The 19,040-nt window shown below is 34.0% G+C and overlaps 2 long non-coding RNA genes across 3 annotated transcripts; one reads left to right on the top strand and one right to left on the bottom strand.

Annotated features, from left to right (window-relative positions):
* Positions 1-207: 207 nt before the first annotated feature.
* Positions 208-18,678, top strand: LOC134278508 (uncharacterized). Of its 2 annotated transcripts, XR_009994460.1 has the most exons (8): positions 208-331; positions 4,252-4,492; positions 6,959-7,050; positions 8,137-8,260; positions 8,467-8,600; positions 8,825-8,918; positions 10,930-11,035; positions 15,243-18,678. It is a non-coding gene; the product is annotated as an uncharacterized LOC134278508 (long non-coding RNA). The 2 variants fall into 2 exon arrangements; XR_009994461.1 differs by lacking the exon at positions 208-331 and having other exon boundaries at positions 3,996-4,492; positions 8,082-8,260.
* On the bottom strand, positions 10,815-11,502 carry LOC134278509 (uncharacterized). The gene is made up of 3 exons (XR_009994462.1): positions 11,427-11,502; positions 11,243-11,302; positions 10,815-10,874 (listed from the first exon to the last, which is right to left on the bottom strand). It is a non-coding gene; the product is annotated as an uncharacterized LOC134278509 (long non-coding RNA).
* Positions 18,679-19,040: the final 362 nt, after the last annotated feature.

Raw genomic sequence — 19,040 nt, forward strand, 5'->3', positions numbered from 1 at the left:
TGAGAGGACCTGTAGCTCCGCCCATCTCATGAATATTAATGAGGAAATTCGTAAATCTCTAAAATATTTCCTTAGATTGAAATACACCAAATTATGAAATATTTTTTAAATTCCATTTTAATCAACAATATATTTTTCAACATATTTGTCTTCAAATAGCGACATATTTTTTAAAAAATACGAAATTTTCTTATCGTTTGATTGCCTATCTACGTCCTCGCGACGCTTGAAAAACGCACATGGCAAGAGAGGAAGACATGACAGGTGCGATGAGCGGTTAGCTGGAAAACATCATCACCTATCAAGGATGAATGCATATAACTGAGTTTTGGTAAGCCTGAAATGTGTATACATGATGTTTTTATTATGCAATTATATTAATTTGCCCTGTGATTAATGATATAACACTTGTTTTAATGGTGAAATTGGTGGATTACGAGCTCCGATACTTGGCGATAGCTGACTAGCACTGCACAAGTACACAAATGTAAAGCATTTTTGCTAGGCATAAATATCAACAAATACTTCCCCTGTTAAACATGCTCTTGGTAACTATTCATTGTGTGGCAGAATTATCACAACAGTCATTTTTTTTAAATCTGGTAGTTAACTTTTAACACGTGGTCTTTAAAAGCTGCATACCCAATGCATATAATGTAAACCTGTTACTAAACGTGCCCGAATTAAAACTCGACATCCGTTAAAAAATGTCTTTTCACCTATTGTCGATTTCTGTCAAACTTTTTTGATTACAATTACTCTAAAATAAATGAAAGAAAAGATCTTTACGAAGAAAGAAAAAGGAATTCAATTCCTATTCATGGCATGAAATGAGTTGACTGGACTATCCCATCGTCGCAAACCACGACCAAAATGTATGATTCTCTCCCATTCTGAAAGAAAGCAATATTATGTATGTGCAGAATCCAAACTGTGGCTTGAAATGATAGTGGTACTCATATTATCAGACAACTCCATCCACTGCGACCCATTGACATCTCGACCCAATGACAATGGCCAAACAGTGTCAAATGGGGTCATACTGGAGTGATTCGGTGTTAATTACTAGCAGCCTCCATTGAATATTGTCTCGAGCATTCTTGTGGAAACACATGAAATTAATTAATGGTTTCTGAATTTCAGACATATTAAGAAAATTCATAAAATCACAAATTATTAAGCTATCTTTTTAAAAAATTATTTTCTACACGATAATCGGACTTTACAAGAGGTGGTATATGTCAACATCAGGACATTTTCTGCTCTTCTTAAATAAAAAGTTTGTCAACTGGTCAATTGTCACGCATGGACACTTCTGTATATTTCAACGTTATGAAAAATTCACACCTTTCGTACTCGTGGTTTGATTACATACATACTGTCTCTGTATATAGAAATATGTTTGTGGAGGAATTTCAAGCCCCTCGGTGTCTCCGAATTGTCAATTGTGTAATGTTCACTTCACCTGTTCAGCTTGGGTAATATTAACAAATCTGCTCAATTCGGCATAAATTTACAACCATTTATTTATGTCGAAATCTAACAAATCTTTAACATTAAAAAAATTAAGAAAAAGAATACACACATTAAATTCAATTTAACTTAGGAGTTTTAAATATGCATTCAACAGGAAACAATCCAATCTACGAAATGCGCACAACTAGCCGTTATATACATGCAATTCACTAGCAGTTAAATACATGCAATTCATGTATTACATCATCAATGAGTTTGATTTAATACGCAAATCCTTTTAAATTTTGATTTGAAAATGAACTGAAAAATAATCATGATAAATGAAGATGAAATATAAAAAATAAAAATGAGGAAAGTCAAATGATTTTTAAATAATAGGCATTGATTTTTTTCGTATCATGGAAGTCAAATTTTTACAGTTATGGTTTGGACTTTATAGACCACATTTCGTAGCCTATTCTGAAAAAGCAAGTTGCATCCCGAAGGCTGACTGGAAAGCTTTTATTAGTAAAATTAGCAGATTACCATTAAAAGGGAAGCATTTCACAAATTTGTGAATAATTTCTCGGATTTTCTATGAAACAAACGAGCAACAGTATGTTGAAGACTTGTACGTTTTTAAGTAGTTACACCTCGTATGTTTTACTAAGCAGTTACTAAATTATTAGGGACGTCAGGGGTAGACAAATAGATTTTTTCAGTACTTACCCTCGGACAGGTTACTATCGTAAAGCTACTTGTCCTACAAAAAAATCTGCTTGTCCAACCGTTTTCTCAAAATACATAGAACTGAAGCATTGATATTAAATTATTTCTTGAGTGAGATACCTAAAATCACGAAATTCTTCCACAGATAAATTTAGATCTATGAAAATGATTCAATTTAAGGAGTATTTTTCCTTAAAATTCTGCAATAAAATACTTCACATGTACACTTAAAAAAAAAATAATATTGTGTTTATTAAATGGAAAAAGATGAAGATATCGGACACTGATCAATCTCATAAAACCTACAAACAAAACGAGTCTGTGAACAAAACAATACTGCGTGCTGTGTGATTGCCAGGGAACAACAATCAACAACAATTTTAATACCTCTAAATTCTGTATTCACAGTATGAATTTAGTACATGTATTTTGACAATAAATGTCTAAATTCCCATACCACGTTTTTAACGACATCGATAACTCCATGTTTTACGACATATGCATATTTTTACAACACGTTAATGGGTAAATTCTAAAGGAGTTCCGTTTATTCGATGTATGTATGTACAGCCGATGCAGTAGTCAACATCAGTGAAAACAGGTGCTTTGCTGTGATTCATGATACTTTAAAATCATAGACATAAAATATGTTTGAGTATTGTATAATTTTTTTTAGTTAATTGGAAAACAATTTGTCCACGGACAGGCACCTGTTATCAAATTACTTGCCCACCAACCAAAACTGGTTGTCCCGGGCGTCGGGCAGTGCTATATGTCTAGCCCTGAGGACGTCGAGCCTCAACTCGGATATCTCGAACTTCCCGATTGCCCCGCCAATGTCAAGATAACGAAGTTTATCTGTATTTTACAGTCTTTATTTTTCCATGAATTAGTCAGTGTTGAACAATATGTTGTTGCATATAAATAATGCTGTTCTCGTCTTTAAATTTTTTAGAATACATTTATATGTAATACTTTTATTAATACATGTATAGAAATATACATATGTATGTATGAGGGCTGTTGAAAAATAAATGTATATTAACTGGAAATTAAATTGGGTCGGTCACGTGATTAGGGCTGTATCAATATATTGATATATCGATACGTATCGATATTCAAGGAAAATATCGTATCGAAAAGTAACTTCCAATACATATCGGACAGACATTTTTTTCTTCAAATTCTGTGTAAAAGATGGGAATTTCAATCAACAAGGATTATATTTATTTTTCTGAATTAAAACCTTCAATAATTATATAAATTCTAAGGAAATAACACAGTGTTTTTATAATTATTACAAAATACAAAGAGAAAATTGAACATGTTGATTTTACTGACGTCAAAAGTTTTAATTGAAGTGTTATTTTTAAAGACAATGAGACAAGAACTTTAAAATGGGTAATAAAACACTTAATTCTTATGAAATGTATATGCATTAAAATGGTTTACAAGCCTTTTCTGATGGACTTTTTTCAGAATCCAATATATCGCATATCGCTTTAAAAAATATTGTATCATATCGAAATTTTTGGCTCAATACACAGCCCTACACGTGATGCCTTCTCAGAAGATTTGATCACATAAGTAAACAATCAATGCAATGGAGATTTCTGGTGATGGTGATTAAACATTTTTCCTATGCAAATAAGGCACTCACCTTTATGTTCTAAAGGAATGAAAAAGTCTCAATATGTAAATGCATACATGATACATTTTCTCCAAAAAAAAAGTTTCTGTTAGTGTTTATAGCTTTCTTAATCTTTAATGATATGTTCGGATTAATCATCCAAAATTGATACCCATTTACAACATTTTGATATGAAATTTTGAAGATCATGTAAGTAAAGATTCGTATATATTATGGGTGACATTTTACCCGATTATGTATTAAATATTTTTACTGTGCAACAAGCTTTGAACGGCCCTCATACGTTAATTAACCCCAAAGAATTTTTTGAAATAATTTTGCTGTAATACATTTATCATGTTTATAGTCTAAGTAGTAATTATTAATAGAAATACATCCCCCATTGTCTCATTAATTCTTCTGCGTATTTTTTTAAGAATTTGTCATTGCCGGTTGACGTCAGCTGTGAATGCCTCCTGCTTACTGCCAGCTGAAGCTTGGTCAAAGCCACCTCACAAGATTGTTGAAGGGTTTTGTCTCCTGGTTGACGTTTCAATAGCCGTCTGTATTTGGCATATTCTTGGACAGTGGGATCACCTGGGAGAAGGCAGGATATCTTGAATGTCATCGAGTCCTGATGTCTCTCTAAGTGTGGAAACAAGGATAAAATAAGTACAGGTATCATGATATTTCACTCAAGTTAGAGTTTATCTGATATATCTCATTACGTTACTGACACTCTTGTTAATCTTGCTATAAGATTTTTAGCCAGGCTCATTGCTCGTAGAGCAATGCCCGGCTATTGCGACGGTGAGCAACAGAAAATGCTGCCTCTGTACTGCCAAATTGAGTTTACCAGTAAAAATGTAGTATGTATGCCCAGCTGCTTTTAGGAAAACAAAATACATTCAAACACTTTAAGAAATACATGTAGTAATATTTTTTTTCAAAATATTAAATTGTTTAATATTTTTCTTGGCTCCTTTGACTAATGTTTTGCAAAGCAATTTAAAAGGTTTTCACATGATCCTTCAACCGGAAATGCTGCTTCATCATCGCCAAATTAAATTTACGAGTAAGAATATAGTATGTTTGCGCAATCACATTTGAGGCAATACAAACACTGAAATAGACTTTCAAAGTTATCTGAAATTTTCAAAAAATATAATTATAAGAAAATACTTTCTATTGTCTTCAAAGGTTAATTATTTGCTTAAGGTATTCAATCCCTAATGGGAAGAAATTCAGTGAAATTGAATACATTACAGATGTATAGGCATTGAAAACTCAGTTTGTTTAGACATGCTTCCCATTTATTACTATTAGTATGTATAGTGGGATCTGTCCTAATTTATAACCTTGAGGTTTGGTAAGAGTTATCTCCCCTTTTTTTAATTAATAAAAAAAATTAATTTAAATAAATTCAGCCGGTAAAAAAATTGTTTTCAATTGTCATTCTATTCTTAATGTTTCAATGCATCTTTCCACCGCAGGATTTATTGATATTCAAATTATTTGAATTTTTATTTTGAAAAAACGCTTTTCCCCATAGACTTCAATGCAATCTTTTTTAATTAACAACTGCTTAATTAATGACATTTCTAAAATTTTCTCGCGGGCAATCCTTTTCCACTATAAAATGCTTTAATATAATATCAGTGTATTATTAACTTGACGTACATTCAAGGGTAGAGAATTAGGTCCCATTAGGGATGGAAATCCTTAAAATTAGCAAAAAGTTTTCATCAGGTATCCCTGTCTGCGTCATATTCTATAAATGAAGATTGTAATATCAGGTTATCACAAATGCGGGGAACATCATTAATGACTTGCAGTATGCTTTTATGCAAAACTCCCCGCTGGGAACAAATCTGTGCATAATTGCTTGACCTTAAATAATCTTGCTGCATCAGTGTTTATTTACTTCCTTTGGTATATAAAACCCTGAAACTATACACATGACAAAAATTTTATGCTGTTAAAATTTAGCTACATTTTAATTAATTTTTGAAACTTTAATGCTAAATGATACATAGATATACAATCTCTCTTTGTCTGGATCGGCTTGTTTTTAAACTGCCGTCGCAATCATAGTTCATTACCCTTTAAATGAGCCCAGCTTTCAGTACTTCTGAGTAAATTGATCTTATGAATTTGCAAAGACACAAGTGACTTTCTGAATTTACCTTTTTCATTTTTTCCTTTTGCAAGAATTTTTTCCATCTTGTTTTGCTTATGTGTATCAGAAGATGACATATAATCTGATCCTTAAAGTAAAATTAATATATATTAAGCCAGGATATATGCACAAAAATTAACTGTTTAAAGAAAAGCAAAACTTACAGTGGCAATTCTTTTGCAATAATTCTGATCAAATGAATCAAGAGTCTTATATGCTTAACTTAATTTTCATCCATGCAATTTTAACATGTTTAAATATGTCAATTTAAGGACAGATGATACAAATTTTTGTCAAAGAATTTGAAAATAACAACTTGGGTAAGGTTTAAATGATTAAAATGAATAACTTTCACCGCATAGTTTTTAATTTTTTATTCAAATTTGCACAAAAAGGGATTTTGAAGTGAAAAATTTTTGTATAGATTAATAAGGATGGTTTCAGAAGGATAGACTTTTGAACATCACAGAAGGTTAACAATTTCTTAATATTCTAGAAATTTATTATTTGCATCATTTGCAATGAAATTAGGCCAAAAAATATAGGTATTACCAATGCAGGCATCCATTTTTTGTTTGTATCATCTGTTATTGAAATTTTACCTATTTTTTCATGGCTAGATCTTCTACGGGATTTTCTTCCTTCATTAGATACTTCATTATCTGAACAGAAACAGATTTATGTAATGGAAAGCATATTTTTAGTCCCCTACTAAATATTTTTCATAATCGCTAAATTAAGATCAGGATTGTCGACAAAAATATGAAGCGAGGAAAAGACGGTGGAGAAATGAGTTAAATTTTCGTCTTAATGTGGATTATTTTATTAGTTTTAAGGCATTTACAACTTGAAAATCTTTCAGTTTTACCTTGCTTATTATAAAATGACATCCTGAAGAAAAAGGGGAACCCAGTAGGGGACATATATTGCTTATGCAATACTCTTAGAATGCTTGTTTTTTTTAGGTGTTGCCATAGACAACGAAATTTGATTAATATTCCTGTAGTGAACATGGTGAAGATAAGAACAAAAAGAATTATTTTTGAAGAGAATGAAAGTAAGTGATTTAAAAGGTGTCTTTAGCTCACCTGAGCAGAAGGCTCAAGTGATTCTGATCACATTTTTTCTGGCGTCCGTCTCTCTGTCCATCTGTCTGTAAACATTTCACATTTTCAACTTATTCTCACAACCGCTGGGCTAATTTTGACCAAACTTGCAACAAAGCATTCTTGGGTGAAGGGGATTCAAGTTTGTTCAAATGAAGGACCATGCTCTCATTCAAGGTGAGATAATTTGGAATTAATGAAAATTTGGTGGTATGTTTTAAAAATCTTCTCAAGAACCACTGTCCCAGGAAAGATGAAAATAATGGGGAAACATCCTCAGATATTGTAGATTCAAGTTTGTTCAAATCATGAACCCCGGGGGTAGGGTGGCGCCAAAATAGCGGACCGAAGTTTTACATTGAAATATACAGGAAAATTCTTTTAAAATCTTTTTCTCAAGAATGACAAAGCCGTAATTCATTATATTTATATGGAAGCATCCTCAGGTAGTGTAGTTTAAGTTTGTTCAAATCATGACCCCCCGGGGTAGTGCGGGCCAAAATAGCCAACCAAAGTTTTACAAAGAAATATATAGGAAAATTCTTTAAAAATTTTCATCTCAAGAATGTCAAAGCCGTAATTCATCACATTTATATGGAAGCATCCTCAGGTAGTGTAGATTCAAGTTTGTTCAAATCATGACCCTTGGGGGAAGTACGGGGTCAAAATGGCTGACCAAAGTTTTACATAGGAATATATAGGAAAATTCTTTAAAAATCCAAAGTCATGATTGGTCACGGGACTACTATCTTTTGGATTTAAACTTTTCAATGATAAACCAATTTCTGCTTTTCTACTTTTTCCTAGCCACAATGCTCAGGTGAGCGATGTGGCCCATGGGCCTTTTGTAGTTGGTTCATTGTGGGACAACATTCAATGAGCTCTGTAATCTCCGATTACCCATGTTTAAACCCGAAATATCCTTGACTCATTGATTACATATTGTTAACCTCCCTCTCAAGAAATTTTCACGTATATACAGACACTACTACTTGCCATTGGAGAGCTGCAGATTTTGTCTTATACTTAACACTCAGGGTCATTGACTGATGAAAGGGGATCTTTTAGTGCCAGCACCTAATGCAACAGGGGAACTCGGTTTATACGTTCTTATAAGAAGGACCAGTCTCCACATCTCACAGTTGGATTCAAACCTGTGACGTAAGGATCAACTCCATACTTTGGAACTCTAGAGCAGACGCTCTAAACAATGTGCCATGTTGGTTTTTACAATCACAGAATGAATATAATAAGATAGAAATATTTATCAATAAATTGAAAGCATTAAAAAAATACTATTGTTCTACTTTTTTAAATTTGTTCGTATAAGAATCTATAACATGTATAACATTCAGAATGTTTTACAGGGCGGACAAGAAAAATTTGATGTTGGACTGCTGAGTGAGATGTTGGACCACACATGGCGCACAATGAATGGAGCGTAATCTCATTTGCATTCAATGTTGTTTAACAGGAATGGACCTGAGGATTATATTTTAAGGTTGGTTAATAAATGTATGGTAAATGTATAGTATTTAATAAGATGGCAGTAGAAAGCATTTCAACTTCATCAAATTTGAATATTGACTTTGTGTATAATGTAAGAATATTTAAAATTTTTACCCCTTAATTCATTGAACAGTTTTCTTTTACATGGGTATCTTCTTTCTTTTGATTCTTCATTATCTATTCAATGGAAAAACTGCATTAAAACATCTATTTTAGGTGTTGCTGTTCACAAAGGTAGTTTTCAGACAAAACTAGCGATCATGCGTTTAGGTTCCCATAACAAGGATTGTACTTCATTTGGAGAAATAAGGTAAGTAATTTAAAAGGTATGGTATCAATTTTATATATTATAAGATGTTGGTAGGACTCCCGGCTGCATATAGTGTTGCCTGATCAGTCGCTGTCATTATATCATATCATTGATTCCTGATCAATAATTGAGCAATAATTATTAGCAGACTTATTTTTATATTCATATGAAGCGGAATTTATGCAAAATCTTATGCGTGAAAAGAAGAAAACACTTGCTGTGGCCTTCAACTCGACATTTAAGGAATGAAGCTATTTTCAACTTATGTTATACGATTTAACATAACTGGGGGCAGTTTACGCTTTATAAACCGCGAAGCGGTTTATAAGAAAGCGTAAACTGCCCCAAGTTTTGTTATATCGTATAACATAAGTTGAAAATAGCTTCATTCCTTATAATTTAATTTCAGTATAGACAATAAGACATTTTTTCCTCCAGAATAAGGCTTCAAATTGAGCATTATTTGAAAAGTAACGTCAAGCGGAGTAATACGTTTTTGACGTAACTCATTGTGACGTAGGCAAGTTATGTTATCCAAAATATTATATGTTCCTCTGAATGATTCAGCCAATGAGATAGCTTGATACAAGTGAAATTAAATTATTTAGATATATCGACGACGTATTGTCAATTAATAATGATAATTTCCATTCCTACGTCGACACGATATTTCCTGGTGAGCTTGAGATAAAAGATACCACAGAGTCCGACACTTCTGCTTCATACTTGGATATTTTACTTGAAAAAGACACTAATGGTAATCTAACAACCAAGCTATATGATAAACGTGATGACTTTAACCTTTTCTATCGTCAACTTCCCTTACTTATGCAGCAATATACCTTCATCACCAGCATACGGAGTATTTATATCTCAGTTGATTCGATATGCAAGAGCATGCTCTACGCATGAACAATTTCTTAAACGAGGTAAATTATTGACAAGCAAGTTGATGAAACAAGAATATCAACAGTCTCGTTTAAAGTCGTCATTTCGTAAATTCTATGGTCGATACAATGACCTTGTCAGGAAATACAATTTATCATTGAATGAAATGCTGACTGACGTTTGTCATACCAATTGTTAGTCCATTTTTTATACACTGAATTGACCACAGATTTTTTCCGTTATTTCCTGATAATGACAACAAGCACACAGCGGGTGTGACCGGTCGACAGGGGATGCTCACTCCTCCATGGCACCTGATCCCACCTCTGATGTTTTGGAGGTCCGTGTTTGCTCTGCTCTTATTTTGTATATTTGTTTAATGGACGTTGAGATTGAATACTGTTTGTTATTTCCATATCCTTCTTCTTGCATAGTTCAACTGTTGCTCATTTTCAACTTGAATTTAACTTACAGATATAGATTAGATTCATCATACATATAGGAATATGTAGGTCAAGATGCGACTTAGTTGTCCCTATTGAATTTAATTAAGAAATTATCAGTTTCTGCACTATTACATTTGTAGGAATGTATCTGTATATGATTGAATTTGCATGTGCAGGTATTTCAAAAGGAAATACAGGTCAAGTTTTGAATGCAAAATTTCTTATTAAGCTACAAAGGTGCAATTTAAAATTTGCACTTTAAACAATGTTAAAATTTTGGTTGTATGCGTCTAGTCTGTATAATTACCTATTTTTGCTGTGTTTGAAACTGCAGCATTTTTCATGTCATTAACTGCAACCACACTATCATGAATTGAAACATTCTGAGGATCTACAGAAAAATATTTTTTAAAATAATTTACAGTGTGAAATATAGTATATTTTCCTTAAAATTTTTAGTCTGTAACAGCACCTAGACAAATTATTTACCACGATTTCCATTGACAATCAAAAGTAGGCTCCTCTTTGTGTTAGATTTCAAGAAATCAGTTAAATTTCTTACCACTTAATCCAGTGAACAGTTTTCTTCTACATGATTTTTTTTCATTCCTTTCTTCATTGTCTATTCAGCAAGGAAAAATAAAACTGAGTTAATTATTGGAAATCATCTGTTTTAGGTGTTGCTGTTCACAAAGAAATTTGAACAAGATTCAAGTAATGAGGAAAAGAGCAGGACAGATGATTTATTATACATGTATATGGATATAATGGGTTTTGATTCAGGTTTGTACAAATAATGATCCTGATTACTAAGGGATCAAAGTTTTACATCTATTAAAGTAATGATTCATTATTTTTTGAAAGATATAGTCTCATAACTGCAAAAGCAGGTGCAAAGAAATTGATAATGTGTTATGAAAATTTGTTTGCACACATCAGTGCAATTATGAGACTGTAAGAATATTGATTATTTGCTTAATATTTACATACCTTCATAGTTCTCTTTGCCATCATTTACTTCCGTACCTATCCTAAATAATCCTGATGTACCTAATGAACAGAAGACATATGACATTGTTTCACACAGTTTACAGAATGCAATATTTGACCGTATAACCTAGTTCTATGTAACAGAATTTTTAAAGGATATTTCAAGGTCTAATTTCTGAATTACTTGTCATGGCTGCAGCATTGTCGACATCATGCAGTACATCATCACAGGCTGCCTTATCATCATGGTATGCCCCTCGCCTCAATGTACCTAATTAACAGAAGACATTTGACATTGTTTCACACAGTTAAGAGATTGGCAATATTTGATTATATAATCTAGTTTTTAGAGGATATTTCAAGGTCTAAATTCTGAATTACTTGTCATGGCTGCAGCATTGTCGACATCATGCAGTACATCATCACAGGCTGCCTTATCATCATGGTATGCCCCTCGCCTCAATGTACCTAATTAACAGAAGACATTTGACATTGTTTCACACAGTTTAGAGATTGGCAATATTTGATTATATAATCTAGTTTTTAGAGGATATTTCAAGGTCTAAATTCTGAATTACTTGTCATGGCTGCAGCATTATCAACGTCATGCAGTACATCATCACAGGCTGCCTCATCATCATTGGATGCCCCTCGCCTCAATGTACCTAATTAACAGAAGACATATGACATTGTTTCACACAGTTTAGAGATTGGCAATATTTGATTATATAATCTAGTTTTTAGAGGATATTTCAAGGTCTAAATTCTGAATTACTTGTCATGGCTGCAGCATTATCAACGTCATGCAGTACATCATTACAGGCTGCCTCATCATCATTGGATGCCCCTCGCCTCAATGTACCTAATTAACAGAAGACATATGACATTGTTTCACACAGTTTAGAGATTGGCAATATTTGATTATATAATCTAGTTTTTAGAGGATATTTCAAGGTCTAAATTCTGAATTACTTGTCATGGCTGCAGCATTGTCGACATCATGCAGTACATCATCACAGGCTGCCTTATCATCATGGTATGCCCCTCGCCTCAATGTACCTAATTAACAGAAGACATTTGACATTGTTTCACACAGTTTAGAGATTGGCAATATTTGATTATATAATCTAGTTTTTAGAGGATATTTCAAGGTCTAAATTCTGAATTACTTGTCATGGCTGCAGCATTGTCGACATCATGCAGTACATCATCACAGGCTGCCTTATCATCATGGTATGCCCCTCGCCTCAATGTACCTAATTAACAGAAGACATTTGACATTGTTTCACACAGTTTAGAGATTGGCAATATTTGATTATATAATCTAGTTTTTAGAGGATATTTCAAGGTCTAAATTCTGAATTACTTGTCATGGCTGCAGCATTATCAACGTCATGCAGTACATCATCACAGGCTGCCTCATCATCATTGGATGCCCCTCGCCTCAATGTACCTAATTAACAGAAGACATATGACATTGTTTCACACAGTTTAGAGATTGGCAATATTTGATTATATAATCTAGTTTTTAGAGGATATTTCAAGGTCTAAATTCTGAATTACTTGTCATGGCTGCAGCATTATCAACGTCATGCAGTACATCATCACAGGCTGCCTCATCATCATTGGATGCCCCTCGCCTCAATGTACCTAATTAACAGAAGACATATGACATTGTTTCACACAGTTTAGAGATTGGCAATATTTGATTATATAATCTAGTTTTTAGAGGATATTTCAAGGTCTAAATTCTGAATTACTTGTCATGGCTGCAGCATTGTCGACATCATGCAGTACATCATCACAGGCTGCCTTATCATCATGGTATGCCCCTCGCCTCAATGTACCTACTGTAATTAACAGAAGACATTTGACATTGTTTCACACAGTTTAGAGATTGGCAATATTTGATTATATAATCTAGTTTTTAGAGGATATTTCAAGGTCTAAATTCTGAATTACTTGTCATGGCTGCAGCATTCTCTACTTCATGCAGTACATCATCACAGGCTGCCTTATCATCATGGTATGCCCCTCGCCTCAATGTACCTAATTAACAGAAGACATTTGACATTGTTTCACACAGTTTAGAGATTGGCAATATTTGATTATATAATCTAGTTTTTAGAGGATATTTCAAGGTCTAAATTCTGAATTACTTGTCATGGCTGCAGCATTATCAACGTCATGCAGTACATCATCACAGGCTGCCTCATCATCATGGTATGCCCCTCGCCTCAATGTACCTAATTAACAGAAGACATATGACATTGTTTCACACAGTTTAGAGATTGGCAATATTTGATTATATAATCTAGTTTTTAGAGGATATTTCAAGGTCTAAATTCTGAATTACTTGTCATGGCTGCAGCATTATCAACGTCATGCAGTACATCATCACAGGCTGCCTCATCATCATTGGATGCCCCTCGCCTCAATGTACCTAATTAACAGAAGACATATGACATTGTTTCACACAGTTTAGAGATTGGCAATATTTGATTATATAATCTAGTTTTTAGAGGATATTTCAAGGTCTAAATTCTGAATTACTTGTCATGGCTGCAGCATTGTCGACATCATGCAGTACATTATTACAGGCTGCCTTATCATCATTGGATGCCCCTCGCCTCAATGTACCTAATTAACAGAACACATTTGACATTGTTTCACACAGTTTAGAGATTGGCAATATTTGATTATATAATCTAGTTTTTAGAGGATATTTCAAGGTCTAAATTCTGAATTACTTGTCATGGCTGCAGCATTGTCGACATCATGCAGTACATCATCACAGGCTGCCTTATCATCATGGTTTGCCCCTTGCCTCAATGTACCTAATTAACAGAAGACATATGACATTGTTTCACACAGTTTAGAGATTGGCAATATTTGATTATATAATCTAGTTTTTAGAGGATATTTCAAGGTCTAAATTCTGAATTACTTGTCATGGCTGCAGCATTGTCGACATCATGCAGTACATTATCACAGGCTGCCTTATCATCATGGTATGCCCCTCGCCTCAATGTACCTAATTAACAGAAGACATTTGACATTGTTTCACACAGTTTAGAGATTGGCAATATTTGATTATATAATCTAGTTTTTAGAGGATATTTCAAGGTCTAAATTCTGAATTACTTGTCATGGCTGCAGCATTGTCGACGTCATGCAGTACATCATCACAGGCTGCCTTATCATCATGGTATGCCCCTCGCCTCAATGTACCTAATTAACAGAAGACATATGACATTGTTTCACACAGTTAAGAGATTGGCAATATTTGATTATATAATCTAGTTTTTAGAGGATATTTCAAGGTCTCATTTCTGAATTACTTGTCATGGCTGCAGCATTATCAACGTCATGCAGTACATCATCACAGGCTGCCTCATCATCATTGTATGCCCCTCGCCTCAATGTACCTAATTAACAGAAGACATATGACATTGTTTCACACAGTTTAGAGATTGGCAATATTTGATTATATAATCTAGTTTTTAGAGGATATTTCAAGGTCTAATTTTTGAATTACTTGTCATGGCTGCAGCATTGTCGACATCATGCAGTACATCATCACAGGCTGCCTCATCATCATGTTCTGCCCCTTTCTCCAGACCATCATTTAGCTCCTCATCATGAAGTTTTCCATTTTTCCTGTGCCCTTTTTCTGTTTGCGTTTCATCATCAGCTACATGTCCCACACTTCTGAATTGATCTATTAAATGCAATGTTAAAGGGTTTGCAAGCAATGCATTTTGTGTGTATGAATTTTCAATATGTTAATTTCTAAAAAGATTGGACATGAAGGAAATTTTTTCATGAATTTTAAGATATTTAAAATTTATGATTGTTTTCTAAATTTGTTGATTTTTATGAATTCAAAATACCTTCATTTTTTATGACTTTAACGAGTTTCCCATCCTCGAACAGTTTAACTTTCCAAAGGGGAAGTTGTAATTTTCCAGACTCTAGCTCTCCTATGCATTTTTTCCAGGTTTCGTGCAGAATTGAATTTTGCTGTTCTGATGTTGTGAGATGGAAATGGTGAAGATGGGGTTCAGCCAAAGACTCTGGACGAGATGGACCGTCATGGAATATGATGTGACTCCCATTGAATGACCACCAGTGATTCTCTCCTGGCAGGAGAAAGTCCGCAATCCTCTCGCAGTGCTTCTGAAAAAGGGTTGGCCTGTTTTTTACCATTTCTAATGAGAATGTGGTGTCTCCAAAGGATGGAAGCAGTTTGGCTTGATGGCTTATTGTTGACTCTTGAACTCTAGTGTAATCAATTTTATTTCCATTTCTTTGTTGAGCAGTGAATCTGAGCATGGCGTTGTCAATAACTTTTCCACATTGCCTGTTCGAAGTGTGCAGGGAAATGTTGCGAAGATCACCAAAAGACCGCTCCTCTTGTTCAGGAATAAGTGATCGTAAACAAAATATCCTGTTTGTTTGTGGTGCATGAACAGTTAGAGAGTGGAAATGGCTGCCATAAAATTTCCTAGCCGTCATCTTCTTTGGTATGCCGATAACCGATTTACAAAGACTGCTAAATTTGAATGCTTGGTTATAAAGTCTGAGTATCTGCTTTGGTGATCTCTGATGGAAATGCATATAGCATAAAGCTGTAATTTCAACAAGTGATGTGCATAATTCCAAAATATTGTGGGAGATTCTCTCATCATCGTACATGGACAGGGCAAATTTAGCTAGTTTAATGGCAAAGAGTCGAGCATCAGAACCACGGATCTGATTTTTGTCACCTATGGTGGTTGCTGAAAATTTTTCAAATTCCTGTTCCACAGACTTGTCATCAAAATGTGACGGCAGCTCAGTGATGATATTTTGAACAACATTTGAAAGATCATGCAATGGTTCACAGGCAGGGATTTCATATAAGGCCAGTAAGTCATGGATATTTTCACCAGAACAAAACAGTGCAGGAGGGCGCTGGATTCCATGAAGTATGGACTGTAATTTTTCTTGAAGCTGTGGTTTGCTGAGGTCATACAGAAACAAACCTCTAGACTCTAACTCCTCCAGCAAGTCCTGCTTCTTCAGGCTAGAAAATGGGGATGGATTGATCAAGCTAAATCTTCTCCAGAGAGAGCCTCCCTTGAAAATTGTGTACCGATCCTCTAGAGATGGGGGATGGAATCCATAGGCAAATTCTAAGTTTTGGTGCTCTTTGGACGGGATTCCACAAAGGCAACTGAAATTACCTCCCCTTTGTTGTCCTGCCTCGAACTGCCTTGCTGGTCCATCACCACTAAAGACACGCATAATATCATGGACAGGTATTCCATTAATTTCTATAGGCTCGAGGAGCTCCTTAAGATCTTCTATTCTTGACAATGTATAGGATAACTGGTCAAGATCTGTGCTTTTGGATTGACCCAAAATATAAAGATATGGCTTTTCTACTGTAGCCTGAACATCAATGGGAGGACGATCTGGAAACTTTTGGCAGTATTCCTGGTTTGTAAGAAATAAGCAGGGATCATACAGTGTAGACACCATGAATGATACATAACTATGATTAAGAATGTCAGAATGGTCGTGCCATAACTTTAGGTGACGTGTTCTTTCTATTTTGATGAGATCTTCTTTTGTACCTGAGTTCTTCATGTGATATTTTGACGTCAAAATGTCCTCGACTTGTTCATCTGTCATGTTGTCATATTCTGTGTTTGTTCGAAGTTTAATCAATTCTCTTTGGTCTTGATTCATACTGTTTCGAATCATTTTGATTGGAATTTTCCGTCCATATACAGTTACGGGGTTTTCTTCTAGATCTCCTGCTGAATTTAGCTTGTTTCTGATGAAAGTCTTTGGAACAATTTTTTCACCAATATACAATTCATTGCTTTTGACTTTTTCTTTGATGTCATCCTGGAGATGTCGAACAGGGCTTGGTGTAGGAATGGTGACTTGGGGACAAAGTCTCATCTTGGCTCTCCTGACTCTTTGAAAGTAGTCTCTGCCACTGACTCTTACATTTGTATTGAATTTGTTTGTGTTAATTCCATTTCTCTCAGCAATAGTTTTCATAACTTGACCCGCATTTTTGGGGATGTTTCCATTCTTATTTCTAAGACAAAATTTAAGGGCTAGACTTCTCCAAATTACTTTAGAGCCAGGTTTGAGATTTTGCATAAAGTCAAGGAAATCATTTTTTTTCAGTTGATAATTCTGTGTCAAGCCAATGTGACTTTTTTGCCTTTTTTTGCCCTCTTTGATTTTGTTTGTTTGTTTTTCAGTTCTAACTTTGGCATTGTTTGGAGTTTCAAAGTAAGTGTCAAGGCGCTCTCTGTTCAGTTGACTGAATGATTTGCCAGATGCCAAGAAGTTGTTCAAATCATTTGAATTTTCAGAAATAATTGAGTGCATTTTTTCTTTGTTTACTTTTGTTTGTTTGACTTTTTGTTTTTGTTTTTGTGCACTTGATGTTTTCTCTGTTAAATTGTAGTGTTTTGAAACTGTTGTTTTCATAGAAATGTTGAATTCTTTTTCCATTATAGGATCTAAAATTTTGATGACTTGTTCTGGTTTTGCCATTTTCATTTGTTTAACCTCTGTGAATAGTTCTTCACTTTTTGATACCACGTTAGAAGCTTCTTGACTAACAGATTTGTGAAGAACCGTTTCATTCATCGACTCTAACTCGCATGGACTGCAGTTGACCAAGTTATGCATTTTTCTTCCTTTTTCAGGCAGCATGCACCATTTTTGTAAACCAAAATTGTTAATGAACTGTGCCTTCTCACCATTTTTGTTTGCATTTTTCCAGTAAATAATTTTGTAGTCTTGGGAGTTGTCGTACAAATATTGCATAAGGCACGTGCATTTTGGGGTATTTAAACATGACTCTGTTGTAGAATTCATACCGCTTTGACGCTGTGTATAGATTACTGAATTTACCAAGATCATTAGACGCTGTTGGAGAAGAACTATTTTGTTTTTGACTGTAGGAATTCCAGAAATCAATACTTTTTGGGTCTTTGCTATTTCTAGCTATAATAACTTTTGCAAAATTACAATAATTCATTTTTTTTTTACCTCAAGGTGACATTCTTTTCGGTGGCATGATGGCATCTATGTAATCTCGCAGTCGTGTGATTTGAAAAAAAAAAAAAAAAATTGTGTGTGGGTGGTTTAATTTTTTTTTTTTAGCAGAAAAATGGAAAATTTTTCTATAATCAATTTTTTTTATTGGTTTATAATTTTTTTTTGATGTTCAGTTTATTTATTTTGTAAGCGTATTAATATTAATTCAAAATTATTTGTTTGAGTGAAATTAATCAGATTCACAGGTGAGAGTCATTGTATGAACAATTTTAATAACCGTAGTAAAATATGAAATTCTTAAACAGAATGTCTATAATGAAATTGTACTATTGGATTATATTTCATTGGCGTAGTATAGATGTTAGAAGTGTTATTTGTCATTAATATATTATTTTGTATTGAATAAACTGAATAAAAAAAAATCTGTTCCTGTGTTATAAATTTGGTCAACCATCGGAAAAGAAAAAAAAAAGCAAAGCAATGGCAATGTGGTTATTGATGAAAATGCGTAATGCTGAAGGAAGAAGGAGGGGGGGGGCAAAAGAAGGCTCAATATGTGAGTTTTTTTTTTTATGAACATAGGCTTTGTACATAACTACAAATTCCATAGAAAGTTTCATGTTGAAAGCAGCAGTTGAGCAATTAAAAATGATAATGCGAGCGTGTGTACAGGGGGTATCTGGTTTGAACATTGAAGAAAATGTTCCGTTGCATTGGCAATTTC

This window comes from Saccostrea cucullata, unplaced genomic scaffold (genome assembly GCF_032062105.1).
Source record: "Saccostrea cucullata isolate Sc308-1 unplaced genomic scaffold, CSIRO_AGI_Scuc_v1 ctg642, whole genome shotgun sequence".
Classification (NCBI taxonomy): domain Eukaryota; kingdom Metazoa; phylum Mollusca; class Bivalvia; order Ostreida; family Ostreidae; genus Saccostrea; species Saccostrea cuccullata.